Source organism: Lissotriton helveticus, chromosome 4_1 (genome assembly GCF_964261635.1).
Source record: "Lissotriton helveticus chromosome 4_1, aLisHel1.1, whole genome shotgun sequence".
Taxonomy (NCBI): domain Eukaryota; kingdom Metazoa; phylum Chordata; class Amphibia; order Caudata; family Salamandridae; genus Lissotriton; species Lissotriton helveticus.
The window spans coordinates 1,761,620,351-1,761,638,968 of record NC_136063.1 but is presented as its reverse complement, the minus strand read 5'-3'; positions in this window follow the sequence as shown (position 1 = coordinate 1,761,638,968).

Sequence of the window (18,618 nt, the reverse complement as noted above, 5' to 3'; positions counted from 1 at the left end):
TACTGGTGTGGTCATCCTACAATGCTGAAACTCGGCGTGGGGCGCCCCATTAGCCTGTGAGATGGCGTCAGTAGCGGACCGATGTGCGAATAGGTCGAAGGCAGCACAACGCGCCAAGATCCGGATGTCACCGTGGTGGTTTCATAGTTGAGAGGCACTTCATCTGCAGTGGGGCGCCGAGATCCGGATGGCACCGAGGTGATGTCTAGCAAGTTGCTGTACTGGTGTGGTCATCCTACAATGCTGAAACTCGGCGTGGGGCGCCCCATTAGCCTGTGAGATGGCGTCAGTAGCGGACCGATGTGCGAATAGGCCGAAGGCAGCACAACGCGCCAAGATCCGGATGTCACCGTGGTGGTTTCATAGTTGAGAGGCACTTCATCTGCAGTGGGGCGCCGAGATCCGGATGGCACCGAGGTGATGTCTAGCAAGTTGCTGTACTGGTGTGGTCATCCTACAATGCTGAAACTCGGCGTGGGGGGCCCCATAAGCCTGTGAGATGGCGTCAGTAGCGGACCGATGTGCGAATGGGGCCAAAGGCAGCGCAACAATATTTTCTGAAGAGAAGACACCAAAAGGCGCTGAGATTCCAAGATCCGGATGGCACCGAGGTGGTGTCTAGCAAGCTATGCAGTTGAGTTGTGTGCGCACTTGCGGCGAATAGGTCGAAGGCAGCATAACAATGTTTTCTGAATAGAAGACACCACAAGGCGTTGAGATTTGGTTACCACCGAGGTGATGTCTAGCAAGTTGCCGCACTGGTGTGGCCATCCTACAATACTGCTCCGAATAACGGCGTGGGGTGCCCGAAGGGGGGGGGGGGGAGGCGGCGTGAACAGGCCTTCCTAGGTGGAGGCTCGTCTGCTGTAGTGGGGCGCCCCTTTACCGTTTCAGTTGCCATTCAGCTGAGTTTCGGCTGCTCTTGATGCTACAGCGACAGGCGGCTGCAACAGGACTCTCAAAATGGCGGCCTGTTCTTTGGATTTGGGCCTGGTCCACTAAAATGGCCCTGGGACACCTTAGAACTCGGACGCTCGATTTTTTTTTCCTCTCCTGTACATGCAAAAAAAGGTAAATGCCCGGTACGTTACACGCTTCATCTGCCACGATGAACTCTCCAGAGGAACCGAAAAAAAATATAGTTATGGTAACTATACCATGCATCGTCATATGGAGAGGTGGCACCAATTAATTATAGTGCTGCATAAAAGAGAGATTTGGAGGAGAACCCCTGACCTGCTAGTACATTCATCAAAGAAGTGGCACTGACAGCATCAGAGGCAAGGGAAACGGTCCCAAATATTTAGAAGAACTTTGGAAAGATTAAAATGACATGTTTAGATTGTGGCAAATTAATTTCATGTGGACAGATGAGTGTTACTCTAATAAATACAGCATATGAACATCATCATAGTCGATGGTTGGTAGAGACATTTTGACTATATCCTGGACCTGCCCGTCCTCGCCCAAAATGGCGCCGGAATAAATGGGACTCGTAACTCCTTGTTGTGTACTGGTTGCAGAACCTTGAAATCACGAGATACGTATGCAGTTTTGAAGCACATGGCGGGCGGGGACGAGAATTGATTGAATATTTCGACATCCCTATTGATATTAAGTTCTGATGTGTTATTGATTACTGTACTATTGAAAGTTCGAATTAACGTCACCCATGGTACTTGCCCGCAAATGTATATCTAGATAATTTTATTGTAACTGGCCCTGTCGTATTTTAATTATAAAATGTACGTCCACCGATTCCGTAACTGTTAGACACCTTAGTTCTTGCAACCTAATGGCCCGCCCGTTATGTTCCTCTACAGTGTAAATGTCTACTCATCATATACGATTACAGTTTGCTCCGTGGCCGGCCCACGTGGTTATAGGCTCGTATTTGTATAATGAAATTTTCACAATAAAGGTTTTTAAAAGAAAACATGGTAGTAGTATATACATTGGTAAAGTTTTTAATAATAGTCACTGTTTTAGAATCATTAAAAGGCAAGTGAAATAAAGCAGACCAATTACATGAAGGGTAAAAGGTATAATACGAAGGAACGCAGTAAAGATAAATGGTCAAGGGCTGTTGTGTTTTCTATTCCTGCAACATAAAGTGATCGATAAGAATCTCATATTCAGGCGTATCGGCGACTAAGACAGCAGGTCGACCCTCTTTTGCTCAACGGCTCCGTCATGGGACGAAGAAACGCTCTTTTTCTCGAAAAAAGAATATATTTTACTTGCAGGACAGTTGTAAATTTTCCGGGAAAGTACATTAGCCTGGAACATTATAACATATATTTAAGAAAAAATAATGTTCGGAAGTAATAAAAAGCGTAATTTTTAGGTCATATGACCAAGCCTTTCATCATTAGAATAAGAAAAGTAAAATGAACCAATGAAAAGTTTTATTAACAAGTCACATGACTTGTTATGCTTACGTTACGCGCTGCGCGCCCCGGATGATTTCCGGATGCGCTAACGCATTTGAGATGTCATCAGTGATGTCATCAGTGATGTCACTGACCATGTCATGAATGATGTAATATGTGACATCATCAGCAGTGGATTGCAGGTGCGCGATATATAGTTAGTGCAACTAACTATATATGGAATTTCAATGGTTTTGTGTGAGTAAAATAAGGTTTTTTAAATGCTAATTCCTAACTATATATGGTCTATAACCTATGGTTTTTTCAGTGAATATATATATTCACTGAAAAAACCATAGGTTATAGACCATATATAGTTAGGAATTTGCATTTACAAAACCTTGAAAATTCACTGAAAAAACCATAGGTTAGAGACCATATATAGTTAGCTGGACATTTTATTGACATAAAACCAATGAAATTCCATATATAGTTAGTTGCACCCGCAATCCACTGCTGATGATGTCACATATTACATCATTCATGACATGGTCAGTGACATCACTGATGACATCACTGATGACATCTCAAATGACATCACTGATGACATCACTGATGACATCTCAAATGACATCACTGATGACATCTTCTAGTGTCTGTGTGTTTTTGTAAAGTTTAAATATGTTTTACATATTGAAGAATGAGTGGATGTATGGAAGACTGAGTGTGTGTGTGGCTGGCTGGGAGGTGTGTGACTCTGTGCATATCAATGTGTACTTGTATCAGTGATTGTATAAGAGAGTAAGTATGTGTTAGTATATGTGTGAAAAGTATGGTGTTCTGTGTTTAACTGTATAGATGAGGAAATCGAAGTGTGATTAATTCTTCACAGGACTGACTAGGTGTATGAGTGCATATGATAGTGTTGTAATAATGAGTGACTGTATGTATGAGTGATTGTATGGGTGAATGAGTGAATGTGTGTGTAGACGTAGGAATCAGTGAGTGCGTATGTAGTAACTGGTATTGGTGTGTCATGATGTCATCAGTGATGTAATTTGAGATGTCATCAGTGATGTCATTTGAGGTGTCATCAGTGATGTCACTGAAGTATGGTGTTCTGTGTTTAACTGTATAGATGAGGAAATGGAAGTGTGATTGATTCTTTACAGGACTGACTAGGTGTGTGAGTAACTCCATGGATGAGTGGCAGTGTGTGAGTGTCTGCATAGGTGTATGAGTGCATATGATAGTGTTGTAATAATGAGTGACTGTATGTATGAGTGATTGTATGGGTGAATGAGTGAATGTGTGTGTAGACGTAGGAATCAGTGAGTGCGTATGTAGTAACTGGTATTGGTGTGTCATGATGTCATCAGTGATGTCATTTGAGATGTCATCAGTGATGTCATCAGTGATGTCATTTGAGATGTCATCAGTGATGTCATCAGTGATGTCACTGACCATGTCATGAATGATGTAATATGTGACATCATCAGCAGTGGATTGCGGGTGCGCGATATATAGTTAGTGCAACTAACTATATATGGAATTTCATTGGTTTTATGTCAATAAAATGTCCAGCTAACTATATATGGTCTCTAACCTATGGTTTTTTCAGTGAATTTTCAAGGTTTTGTAAATGCAAATTCCTAACTATATATGGTCTATAACCTATGGTTTTTTCAGTGAATTTCATTGGTTTTTTAAAAGCTAATATCTATAGCTGTAAAATATATTCTTTATTACGTGACGTATCACGTAGCCACGTGAGACGCCTCATAACGCGTCGCATAACCGTGACGTATCGGCTCTGCAGCGCAAACAAAACCCGTAACGTAAGCGTGCCGGAGCACGCTTACAGATATATATATTTTTTTTTTAACCTTAATTAGACAAAATCCACACGTGCACATATCTTGAGGCTTTGCAAAGGCACATCAAACAAACAGTCCCTACAATTTTGCCAAGTTTGCTGGAAATCTATTCCCTTAATTTTTTTTTACTGTTTCTCTTGGTTTTCCCCTTGTTACGCTTACCAGGACGCTACCCGGTACGCGAACCGGACGCTCCAAAAACACAAGATGGCGGACTCCCGTTACGCTGCCAGTTAGCTGCCCGGTTTGCGTACCGGGAAGCGCCTCTACCGCGAAAAATCGCGGGGGACTTTAATATCCCCCTCATCAATCCTAGGGGGTCAGGAGGGGTTTACCTTGCCCCCTTTCCTTCATTTCCCCCTTCTTTTTTCACCACATCTTGTCTCTCGAACCTACCGAGAGACAAGATGGCGGCCGCTCCGGACTGTTTACAATGTTTGGGTTTTTTTAAACTTTTTATTAATTTTATAAATACAAACACAAACAATTTGCAAGGAATAAAGAGAAAGAGAAGACAGCAATATAAACAACGTTGCATTACATGACTGTTTACAATGTTGACAGCTACGCTGCCGGTTAGCTGCCCGGTTAGCTGCCCGGTTCGCGTACCGAGACGCGCCTCTATGGCGTAAAATCGCAAAAAAAATTTTTTTTTTATTTTTTGCTCCGCGGGGCACTTTAATATCCCCCTCATCAATCCTAGGGGGTCAGGAGTGGTCTACCTTGCCCCCTTTCCTTCATTTCCCCCTTCATTTTTCACCACATCTTGTCTCTCCATCGTACCGAGAGACAAGATGGCGGCCGCTCCGGACTGTTTAGAATGTTGACAGACACCGGAGAGCCAATCAGCTTAGCTTCGCGAAGTTCCGTTACGCGTCAGGTACGCGAACCGGGGCGCTAACCGGAGCGCTGTCACAGATATATATATTTTTTTAAACGTTAATTTCTCAAAATCCACTGGAGCACATATATTGAGACATAGCAAAGGCACGTCGGGCAAACCATATCTACAATTTTACCAAGTTTCATGTAAATCTATTCAGCCGTTCGAGCTAAAAGTGAGTCCAACCGCCCTATGGAAAAATGAATGGGAAAAACGTGTTTTGGGACCCCCCTAAGTTTTATGGGGCTGCTCAGAAACAAACTGTGCCATTTTCCTGAAAATTTCAGCCAATTCCGTCCACAAACGCCAAAGTTATTAGACATAGAATTTTCAGAAATCCCATAGAGAAAAAATCCTAACTATATATACCCACTGTCTATCGCCAGTAGGTAATATACATATATAAACATATATAATCTGCATATCTATATAAATATAAATGCATGCATACATATACATATATGCATACATATGCATGTTATTTACATGAAAGTTTTAAAAACACTAATAAAAGCAAAGCTAAAAAGCCACCTCATTACAAACAGAATGGCTTTAACTTAAACGAGGGCGAGATCTATTGCATTTTCAATGCTTGTTTACTTTGGTTCTATCAAGAAGGCATTCAGATGTGTCACACATTTGCCATAAATTCTGAATGTTAGCACTCTAGTTGCTCATTAGATCACTGTAGTAAAGCTAGTGCTCACCAGGGAAGTCTGCTGCTAATCATGGTTTGCAGCCATTTTCCCGCATTTTTTATCCCGCAGACTTTCAGTCCGCATACCATTATCCCGCAAGGTCATTGACCTCGCATACCATTATCCCGCATTTTTTCAAAACGCATGTGCATTTATCGCGCATGCCTTTACAAAGAATTACGTTTTCAAGGCATGTATGGTAAATGCATTTGCGTTGTGAAAACCACGACGACGAGAGAGGTAAGTGGGTTTGTGTTAATTTTTTCGTGGGTTAGTGATTGTGTAGTGTAGTGTAGTGTTGTGTAGTGTAGTGTTGTGTTAGTGTAGTGTAGAGTTGTGGTGGTTGTTTAGTGTAGGGTCATGCTGGGGGTAGTGTTTTAGGGTTTAGGGTTGTGTTGTAGTGTTTGCGTAGTGTAGGGTCGTGCTGGGGGTAGTGTTTTAGGGTTTAGGGTTGTGTTGTAGTGTTTGCGTAGTGTAGGGTCATGCTGGGGCTAGTGTTTTAGGGTTTAGGGTAGTGTTGTAGTGTTTGCGCAGTGTAGGGTCATGCTGGGCGTAGTGTTTTAGGGTTTAGGATAGTGTTGTCGTGTTTGCGCAGTGTAGGGTCATGCTGGGGGTAGTGTTTTAGGGTTTTGGGTAGTGTTGTAGTGTTTGCGCATTGTAGGGTCATGCTGGGGTGTAGTATTTTAGGGTTTAGGGTAGTGTTGTAATGTTTGCGTAGTGTAGGGTCATGCTGGGGGTAGTGTTTAGGGTTTTGGGTAGTGTTGTAGTGTTTGCGTAGTGTAGGGTCATGCTGGGGGTAGTGTTTTAGGGTTTTGGGTAGTGTTGTAGTGTTTGCGTAGTGTAGGGTCATGCTGGGGGTAGTGTTTTAGGGTTTTGGGTAGTGTTGTAGTGTTTGCGTAGTGTAGGGTCATGCTGGGGTGTAGTGTTTTAGGGTTTTGGGTAGTGTTGTAGTGTTTGCGTAGTGTAGGGTCATGCTGGGGTGTAGTGTTTTAGGGTTTTGGGTAGTGTTGTAGTGTTTGCGTAGTGTAGGGTCATGCTTGGGGTAGTGTTTTAGGGTTTTGGGTAGTGTTGTAGTGTTTGCGTAGTGTAGGGTCATGCTGGGGGTAGTGTTTTAGGGTTTTGGGTAGTGTTGTAGTGTTTGCGTAGTGTAGGGTCATGCTGGGGGGTAGTGTTTTAGGGTTTTGGGTAGTGTTGTAGTGTTTGCGTAGTGTAGGGTCATGCTGGGGGTAGTGTTTTAGGGTTTTGGGTAGTGTCATAGTGTTTGCGTAGTGTAGGGTCATGCTGGGGGTAGTGTTTTAGGGTTTAGGGTAGTGTCGGAGTGTTTGCGTAGTGTAGGGTCATGCTGGGGGCAGTGTTTTAGGGTTTAGGGTAGTGTTGTAGTGTTTGCGTAGTGTAGGGTCATGCTGGGGGTAGTGTTTTAGGGTTTAGGGTAGTGTTGTAGTGTTTGCGTAGTGTAGGGTCATGCTGGGGGTAGTGTTTTAGGGTTTAGGGTAGTGTTGTAGTGTTTGCGTAGTGTAGGGTCATGCTGGGGGTAGTGTTTTAGGGTTTAGGGTAGTGTTGTAGTGTCTGCGTAGTGTAGGGTCATGCTGGGGGGTAGTGTTTTAGGGTTTTGGGTAGTGTTGTAGTGTTTGCGTAGTGTAGGGTCATGCTGGGGGTAGTGTTTTAGGGTTTAGGGTAGTGTTGTAGTGTTTGCGGAGTGTAGGGTCATGCTGGGGTGTAGTGTTTTAGTGTTTTGGGTAGTGTTGTAGTGTTTGCGTAGTGTAGGGTCATGCTGGGGGTAGTGTTTTAGGGTTTAGGGTAGTGTTGTAGTGTTTGCATAGTGTAGGGTCATGCTGGGGGTAGTGTTTTAGGGTTTAGGGTTGTGTTGTAGTGTTTGCATACTGTAGGGTCATGCTGGGGGTAGTGTTTTAGGGTTTAGGGTTGTGTTGTAGTGTTTGTGTAGTGTAGGGTCATGCTGGGGGTAGTGTTTTAGGGTTTAGGGTAGTGTTGTAGTGTTTGCGTAGTGTAGGGTCATGCTGGGGTGTAGTGTTTTAGGGTTTTGGGTAGTGTTGTAGTGTTTGCGTAGTGTAGGGTCATGCTGAGGGTAGTGTTTTAGGGTTTAGGGTAGTGTTGTAGTGTTTGTGTAGTGTAGGGTCATGCTGGGGGTAGTGTTTTAGGGTTTAGGGTAGTGTTGTACTGTTTGTGTAGTGTAGGGTCATGCTGGGGGTAGTGTTTTAGGGTTTAGGGTAGCTTAGTTGTTTAGTGTATGCTAAAGGCATATTCGTTCTAAAAGTTTTCGTTATTTTAATTTGCGGCCTAATAGTACATGCAGGATTTTTTTTGCGGACTGATGGTATGCGGGATTTCGTCATATATTCGCTAATCATACTTTCTATGGCAAAATGAACCCCCTCATTTTGTTCCTTTTTAAATTAAATGTTTTAAGAGTTACCACTTTATTCCAATCAAGATGGCTTCAGGTGTGCCATACCTTTGTAATAAGCAGGACTGTTAGCACTCTAGTTGTTCTTTAGAACACTCTGGGACATTCTGTCATTGGGCTATAGTTGGGCTACATCTGGCTGATATTTGGGCTACATTTGTTTTTGTTTGTCTCTGGTGGTCATCTTTGGGCTACATTGGGCTACATTGGGCTACATTGGGCTACATTTGGGCTCCAACATATATATAGCCCAATGTAGCCCAATATATATTTTTCAAAGTTAATTTTCGTAAAAACCACTGGAGCCTATATCTTGAGACATAGCAAAGGCACATCGGGCTACCAGTCCCTACAATGTTGCCAAGTTTGGTGTAAATCCATTCAGCCGTTCAGGCTAAAAGTGAGGCCAACCGCCCTATGGAAAATTGCATGGGAAAAACACGTTTTGGGACCCCCCTTTTTTCTCGGCCCCCCCTTGACGAAACCCCCCCAAATTTTCAGGGGCTGCTCAGAAACAAAATGTTCCATTTTCCTGAAAATTGCAGCCAATTCTGTCCCCAAACGCCAAAGTTATTCGACATAGAATTTTCAAAAATCCCATAGGAAAAAAATCCTAACTATATATACCTACTGGCTATCGCCAGTAGGTAATATATATATATATATATATATATATATATATATATATATATTCACTGAAAAAAACATAGGTTATACACCATATATAGTTAGGAATTAGCATTTACAAAACCTTATTTTACTCACACAAAACCATTGAAATTCGCATATATAGTTAGTTGCACTAACTATATATCGCGCACACGCAATCCACTGCTGATCATGTCACATATTACATCATTCATGACATGGTCAGTGACATCACTGATGACATAACTGATGACATCTCAAATGACATCACTGATGACATCACTGATGACAACATCCAGTGACTGTATGTTTCTGTAAAGTTAAAATATGTCTTACATATTGAAGAATGAGTGGATTTATAAGTGTCTGGATGAAGGCAAATAACTATATATGCGAATTTCAATGGTTTTGTGTGAGTAAAATAAGGTTTTGTAAATGCTAATTCCTAACTATATATGGTGTATAACCTATGGTTTTTTCAGTGAATTTTCAAGGTTTTGTAAATGCTAATTCCTAACTATATATGGTCTATAACCTATGGTTTTTTCAGTGAATTTCAATGGGTTTTTTAATAGCAAATATCAAAAGATTTAAAATGTATTCTTCTTTAAATTGAAAAATATATTTTATATGTTTTTAATACAATATTTTTCTGTATATTTAAAAAAAAAAATTTTTGGGTTCGCTACCGGTCCGCGCACCGGGTAGCTTCCCGTTAGCTCAATTTGGTGCCGCGACCCGGTCCGCGAACCGGTAAACGTTCCGTTTGCGGAACTGCCGCATTAAAAAACAACATCGTGACGCGTCGCGTAAGGGTGACGTATCGCGTTGTCGCGTAATGCGTCTTAATGCGTAATGCGTCTTATGACGCGCCGCGTTAGCGCACCCGGAAGTGCTCCAGTGCGCGAACCGAGGCGGAAGCGCAGCGCCCCGGAAGCGATCCGGAGCGCGTAACGTAAGCGTAACAGGTCATGTGACTTGTTAATAAAACTTTTCATTGGTTCATTTCACTTTTGGTTTCCTAATGATGTAAGGCTAGGTTATGTGACCTAAAAATAACACTTTTCATTGGTTTAGAACATTTTTTTTTCCCAAATGATGAAAGCCCCCACCTTTTTTCTCACTCTGACGTTCAACTTTGTGAGAGGAAGACCTATTTTGATTGATAAGAAATGGCTTCATTAGTAGCTGCAGCTGGTGCACCCCCACCACCACCACCACCTCCTAGGAAGACCGGACCACCTCCTCAGGTGATCCTTAATGAAGAGGAGGAAGAAGAGGAAGAAGAGGAAGAGGAGCAAGGGAGGAGACAGTTTTTGCGTGAGGAGCCAAGGAGGTCCCATGTAAAGGATAGTTACATCTGGCAATTCTTTACATTTCCCCGGGGCCAAAAAAAAGTAAATGCCTGGTACGTCACATGTCTCATCTGTGACAAATCTCTGTCCAGAGGGACTGATAAGAAGTACAGCTATGGTAATTACACCATGCATCGGCACATGGAGAGGTGGCACCCTATAAATTATAGTGCTGCGCAGGTACGTGACCTGCAGGAAAACCCCCCTCCTGTGGCCAGTACATCAACAGAAGAGGCAGTGACGGGACCAGAGGCGAGGGAGACGGTCCCAAACATTCAGATGAAGTTCGGGGTCGTAAAGCAAGTGTGCATTTTTTGTGGCAAATTAATTTGCTATAGGGAGAGTAGCATCACTTTAATCAACAGAGCTATTGACAATCATAAATGTCCAAAACGCCCCAGAAACTAAATAATCTTTTTTTTTTGTTGCTCCTGTTGAGCCCTTTATAACGAATGGTTTTCGTTTCCCCCCACAAAAAAAAACAAAAAAAATATAAAACCGTTCAAAAAATACAAAAAAAGTAAAATAATTGTTCAGAAAAATAAAAAAAAATATAAAACAACAAAAACAATTTAAAAAAAAGTTCTTTTCAGAACTACCTCCCATTTATGAAAAATTGCTAGAATGTTTAGCACTCTGGCAACCTCTATTTCTTTTGATTCGCTTCCCGGTTCGCTACCCGGTACGCGAACCGGAAGCGAAACAAAAACAAAAGAAAAAAAAAAAGGAAGAGTGAGTATAAGGGAAGGAAACAGAGAGTAATGTGAAAATAAAGACAGCTAGAGGGAGTAACACAGAGATACTATTTAATAGATCTATTTACCAAAGAAAAGATGTAAGAGTGTATAATTGAGAAAAACAACATAGATAAGGAAGTGAAAGAAAAAAAGGAGAGTAGAAGAATAATAAACAAGAGTTTCTTAGAGAATGTGAGTGAATGTTCAAATTAAGAAGAAAAACAGTGAAGGATGTGGAATGAGAGGTAGGGATAGAACCGGAGTAAAAGAACAACCCTGAGGGAAAGTGTTAAGAAAACAGTGAGCGAAAGTAAATAGCAATAAAACAAGATGTATGACAGTGACTAAGGTTAAAACATGTGGAATAACAGAGAGAAATAACAGAAAGCAGAAAAGAAGAAGTGACAGCAAAGGAATAATTGAAACAGCAAAGAAATGTAAATAACATAGTGTGCTTGAACTACAGGGAGAAAGCATAATGAACAAGTAGTGAAAGAGTGATGAGTCAGAGACAGTGGGAGTAATAGAGACGGAGTGAGTGAACAGGAGTGAGGAACTATAAGAACAGAGGGACTGAGAAAAGGAGTGGAAGGAGTAGAGTAAGTAAGTAATAGAAAAAGGAATGAGGGAAGTAGCAAAGGCAGGAAACTGAGGGTTAAAGAAATGAAGCAGTGGAACTAATAGAAGTTAAATGTGATAGAAATGTAACGAAAAGAGTACAAAACACTTACCTTATATATGTCGTTAACTTAGTCACTTGTTATTTTTATACTTTCAATCTGTGAAAGAAAGAACAAAAATTTGAAAAATATTAAAACATGTATTTAAAAATTAGAAAAGACAAGGGAAAAGTTTGAAAATCATCCAATTTTACAAAGAAATAAAGTTAGAGATAAACATGCAGAAAAAAAAGAGAAAGAAACGGTGATAGACAGTCAGAGACAAAAAGAAATTGTAATTGAGTAAATTACTAAGAGAAAAAAAGGAAGATACTTTCAGTGACAGAAAAGAAGGATAGAAGAGAAAACTAAATTGAAGTTGTGTAAGCTACTAAAAGAAAGTGAGTAAGGTAAACTATATAAGGAAAGGGTGAATAAGGAAAAGAGAGTGAGGGAGAGAGGAGACAGAGGAAGTGAAGGAAAAGTGTCAGATACAGACTGAGTGAGGCAACAAAGAAAGATAAATGAGTGAGGGTGAGTTATACTAACTGATTACACCAAAAAAGGAGAACCCAAAAATATTTAATTTAGAAAACAAAGGGAGGAAAGATGGAAAAGAAAAGCGAAGCAGAAGGTTTAAAAGCTGGAAAATGGTGCAAGGGAGAAAAGAAAACAGCAGAGTTGGAATAGGGAAACAAAGGTTGAAAGATAAGTTGAGTTAGAGAACAAGGGTGAAAGAGAATAAAACAAAAGGCAATGTGAGTATGTAAAGAGGATTGATAGAAGGTAGTAAAAGATGAGTGAGCATGAGACAAGATGAGTACAAATTAAAATTCACTATACAAAGTACAGAATTAATTATACATGTTAAATGGTTTATTTCTGCTGTTCTCAGAATATATCAAATTTCACTAAAAACAGTGAGTTGAAGGTATTCATCATATAACAGCGGGGAAAAAAACACAATCAAAATGATTGTGTTTAAAAAACCCATAAAACATAACCAATCAGAAATCAGAACTCCTCAAAAGTAACTTACTTTCCATGACGTCGAAGGTGTGATGTATTCCTATAGGTTCTGTATCGATCCCCCTATTCCTGACCCTATTCTGGTTAACAAGTTAACTAGCAGCCATCCCATGAGGCAGAAAACCCCCATGATGCAGGAACCGTTATCTGATAAAGCCACACTACGGCACAGGAATGTGTTATCTGATTAAGTCATAACGCTTGCCATCTAATTAGACAAGCGATATTCCTCCAGCCCCTGATAAGGCATACGGAGTTCTCAAAACAAATCAAACCAATGACAACCTGGGAAAAACCCTGCGGCCATTGTTTTGATTTCACCGAGAACTTCAGCAAAAGAATGTGCTAACGACCTGGTTGTATGACATCCTTATTGACGTATCTATGTCCATCCTTACGTCAATCTCGGCACCTTAAAGGTATAAATATTACCGATATTGCCCTATGCAAACACACGCGGTGGTGACGAGATCGGAGCAGCCAGACTTGCCGAAGCCCAGAGCAGAGCAGACCCCGCTGACGCAGCCCCGCCTTTCTGACGCGCTGAGAACGAGACGCTGCCTTTCTCCTGCCGAGAAATCCAGCTCCGGCGCTTCCGGGTAGCCCTCGCAGGCAGCCTGGAATATCGAGACCAGACACGAGAGATACCATCCCTCATCCATCCTAGATTCCAGGTACAGAACTGAATAACCCCTCACAGAGAATTCTTTAGTCAGTCACTTGGCAAAACAAACTTAACTTAAACTGTAACTTTCTATTCCCGCCCACGCATTAGACTTAGGTCAGGTACACGGGGTAGGCGTAGTTAGAAACACCAGTTGAGTACGATTAGTCAAATGTATATGTGTATGTAATATATCTTATTCATTTTAAACCTTCATATGGCTTAGAAACCATATCAATGTTTTTACAGTATTATTTTATACCTCTGCTTTTAATGTATGCACTTTACTTAACCATAAGTATTGCAATAATATCGATCCATTTCTCTTGTATGAGAAAAGAGACTGATCAATAAATAACATCTTTTATTGAACACGCCCGTCTCTTCCTTTTCTCTACAATCTGATGAGACTAAGAATGCACGTACTGACTGAGTAAAATAAATTGCCTTTTGTTCACACGACTCTCGAGATACACTCTTGATTAGGGGAGAGCAAAGTTGTCATGTTCTATGGTTGTCAGAAACTAAATCCCTTCTTGTCTATCCAGGGAGGTTCAACTCCTCCTTGCCTATTCGAGAAAGTTTCTAGTGAACTCTGAGCTAGCTGGCAAACCCAAAACTTTAAGTCTAATATCGACAGTAGTAGACCTAGTTAACGTCTGGTCTAGGCCTATACTATTGAAGGTATTATTCCAATGCGCAGAGCCTATTGGGATAATAGGAACTACACTACATGGCGCCCAACGCGTTTGGAAGGGCGATAAAACTAACGTAAGACATTTAGACTAACTCAGTCGTGCTTTCTCACTCAGACCCCTTTTTTCCCATAAATACTCCAAAGACGTCTGGAGTGGGTGAAAGGTAATATCCGCCAAACCTCGCAGGAGGAAACTCCTATGTATGGTACTTGGTTTAGTCAACGTTGAAGGATAAACCGTTCAAAAATATTGTGCATCTAATCTTTGTTTCCATAAGAAACCTGATCTGCAAACAAACAAAGTAACAATCCTGTCAGTAAAATGGTAGACAGTGATGATGAAAGAGAGGCAGTTAGATTAGCAACTGAACTCGCAGCAGCTGATAATGCACTGCAAGACGCAGACCAGGATATAATACTCATCCCGGTCATCAAAAGGAAATCTATAACTTTAAAACTTATAGAAAATGGACTGACACCTAGAGGTGGCACAGTCATATTCGTGATTGAGGCACACGAATATCGGCAGACAGAGGTATATTATTCATGGATACATTTTCCAGCAGCAAATGCTGTAACAAAGTACTTCCACTATTACAAAACAGAGGACCCTCCTAATGAGTACACTCCTTTCGAGGAGGTGGAAGTACCACTTAAATTTCAAGAGCATCTGCTCTTATTTAATGGCGCCCTAAAACATAATAATCACATCACCAGGCTCGGTCCATTAGGTAGACCAGGAGCAACGTGGCCGGTCCTAGCCGGATACACACCACATCCAGACATCAATGGGATGTCTCAAGCAGAGCTTTTAACACAGCTAAAACAATTAATAAAATTACATAGACAATTAGTCCAATATGTGATGCGGACTTCAACAATTCAACCAGCAATTAAAATTCCACAGCTGACCCCTCACCAGGGGAACACAAATCAAATTACACCACAGAACATACAATCCTGCCTAGGTAAAGTACCAGCTAAACGGGAACAAATACCATTCTGGTTAGCACAAAAAATCACCCAAATAGAGGCTGTGTTTCCAGACACCACCCCGTTAGAAAAACACAGGATACTGACTATCTGTCTTCCAATGGGAATCGCACCACACATTGAGGACTGTGACACTTGGGGTACAGTCTTTGCTTCCATCTACACAAAAACGCACGGTGTTCCATCCATTTCGGTAATACCAGATGTGCTAAAACAAATTCAAGACGAATATGGTCCAGAACCCGCTTTAACTCTTGGTATGAAATTACTAAAAGACTTCAAGCAGGTCTCGGCTATATTATTAGCCAACCATAAAGGGAGAAGCAGCAAACGTGGCGATCCGCCAGAGGTTAAAAGAGACAGATATAGCAGACCAACCAGCTGAAATTGCCAGAATCATAGAAAAATCCTATGAGGAACTAGGTAGAGATAGTTTAGGTGGAATACCAGTAAAACCACAACTGATTGAAAGTCCTGAAAAAATATTATTAATAATAACTCAACATCACAAACAAAGAGCTGGGATGGAAACAAACAATCCAATCCTAAAGAAAAGAAATTCCAGTCCAGAGGAAGGTCTCCTAGGCGAAGAGAAAAATCTCCGAACCAAAGACACAGGTCACCCCAGAGTGACCCCTCTGGGAAAAGATATAACCTTAGAAATAGGGATAATATAAAGAAGCCTGATAGATATCAAGACATTGATACACGTCCCTCTCAATCTTTTCAAACTTCCTCGCAGAAATCGGAAAGAAGAGGACGATCAGAACAAAGAGAAGAGCACGCCAAGTCCAAAGACAAGGAACCTGCTCAGCTAAAAAAGAAATTACAATTTCCAAAAAAGAAGGTAGCCAGTATCAAGGTAGTTAACAATGCCGAGAATACTGAGGACACAACTGAAAAACGGAGAATGGGCTCAGACAATGCTAGACAGCGCAGCAGAAGTGAGCATAGCTCGCAAAGTCCTTATGAATCATCTGGAGACAGTGGACACGAATGAATATCTTCAAGTGGAAACTGCAGACACCAGAGTTAGCAAACCTCACAAAATATATGAAATAACTTTACGTATAGAGGGGGATAAGACTAGAAAAATAAGGGGACTATTTTGGGATAATCTCTCCAAGGGCTATGACATCCTTCTAGCTGAAAAAGACTGGCCACCAGAGTTTGTCAGGGAGTGCCCTCATGGCGAAGAAATAATTATGCCTGCCTTCTCAAATCATATCCCAATTCATAAAAAATATACACTTGCCAGAAAGTGGGCAGTAGCTCTAGCTCCTGCTTTATATAAAAATCATGTAGGATGGGATGAGGACTCTCCTCACAAAATCCAGTTAAAATCACAACCTACTGCACAAAGGCAGTACCCAATTAAGCAAGAAGCTAAAAAGCAGGTAAAAGAAATCCTAGATCAGCTAGAATACCAGGGGGTGATTGAAACTTGCACCTCACAAATGAACAACCCTTTGTTTCCGGTCTCCAAACCAGACAATTCATATCGTCTAGTTTTGGATTACCGACATCTTAACTCATGTTGCAAAACTTTTGCAGTGCAAAACTCGCATAGTGCTGCACTAATGAATAACATAGTGCGCAAAAAATACAAAACAACATTAGACATCTCTAATGGATTCTTTTGTCAAAACATAGCACCAGAGAGCAGATATTTGTCTGCATTCTCAATAAATGGCACTCAAAAACAATTCTGTCGGTTAGCCCAGGGGTACACGAATAGCCCAGGGGTATTCTCAGCGAGAGTAACAGAATTACTACAAACATATGATGACGAAGCATTATCTTATGTCGACGACATATACTTAACAGATGATGACTTGGATACTCACTTGAAGAGAGTGAACACCATAATACTTGGGTTCGCAGCAGAGGGTTACAAATTCAACTTTAAAAAATCCAGAATTGCCCATCTAACAGTCCTGTTCTTAGGATACGAATTATCAAGTGAAGGCAAAAGCCTGGCTGACAATTTCCTAGAGAAATGTGCCGTACTCCAAGCACCTAGAACACTAAAAAACCTACAGTCAATTCTAGGCTTCCTAAATTTCGGAAGAACATACATTGCAAATTACGCAGAAAGGGTCAAACCCCTTTATGATCTAATAAAACCAGATTTTAAAAGAACCAATTGGACTCAAATACACACAGAAATGTTGAGATCCTTACAAACAGACATGTTAATTAAAGCAAAATTAGAAACACGTGATAACACACGCAATCTTGTGATTCGAGTCATCCCAGGAAGATGCGGATTCACATACCTGACCTCTAATGAGGGAGAAAAGGTACCAATTGCATTCAAATCACACTTGTACACAGACGCTGAAAAGAAATTCAGCATTAAAGAAAACATTGTTCATGCAGTTCAAACCGCAATAGCTAGAGAAAAAGATCAAGCGGACGGTAGACACATCACAGTCAGAACAGCGGAATCAGCCTTCGAGGCATTAACAACACCGTGTAATTTACCAACAACAACATTGAATCCGGAATGGATACAATGGGTGAATTCAATTACAACGGACAAAGTATACTACTACTTTGATCCAGAACTAAAGGTATTGAAAAATCTAGAATATGAAAGAACATTCCCTCTGCCTATCGACATTCTGCCCTTACGACAATACGCTTGTGTAATCTATACAGACGGACATGCTCAACCCTCCGTTTGGGGAGAACAATCATACAACCCCACATATGAGATTACAAAAGAAGTGTGGCGCGGAGGTAAACTAAGACCTCTATTAACAAAAGCACACTCAGTAGAAACTAATTCAGAACAACAGACTGAAATAATAGCATTGAAAATGGCGCTAGATAATGCGGATCGCGAATTCCCGACACTTATAGTGTCCGATTCATATTACTGCGTCAAATCATATAACAACGATTTGCAGACATGGATTCAAAACGGTTACAAAAATGACACAGGTGCAACAATAAAGCAGAAACTGCTCTGGGAACAAATAGCTCTTTTACAAAAAGAACTACCAAAGACTCACGTGACACACTCACTGAGTCATCAGCGTGATGGCGTTCACGTTGCAGGGAATTCATTGGCTGAAACAGCCACAGCGGTAGCAACTAAATCGGCTTCCGTAGCTCGAAAAAAGCGTACAGTGAAGTATATTGACGGTGAAACAGTGCTGGCAGTGAAAACGTCATCAAAAGGCGACTCCTCAGCGCTACCGATCAACTATCCACTCAATTATACATACATAATCGATGCAAACTCCGTCCCTTTTGCTCGAATCCCTGGAGTGGGGGATAGAGTGATTCCAAACATGGACAGGAGAAACTTGTTAATCGCAGACGCACATATGGGCGAGGGTCTCAGACACCTCAAACTAAAAGATTCTCTGGAAGAATTACAATCAAGGTACTGGTGGCCAGGCATGAGCCTGCATCACACCATGTTTGTAAAAAAGTGCCCAAACTGCAACAGGAATCGCAGTGGTGAGAGAAACGGTGTAATACCGTGTCATTTCACTCCAGAAAAAATCAAGAGGAAAAAGCAAGGCTTGCGATTAACATATACAGGCTAGTTTCCACTTATAATGTAGATC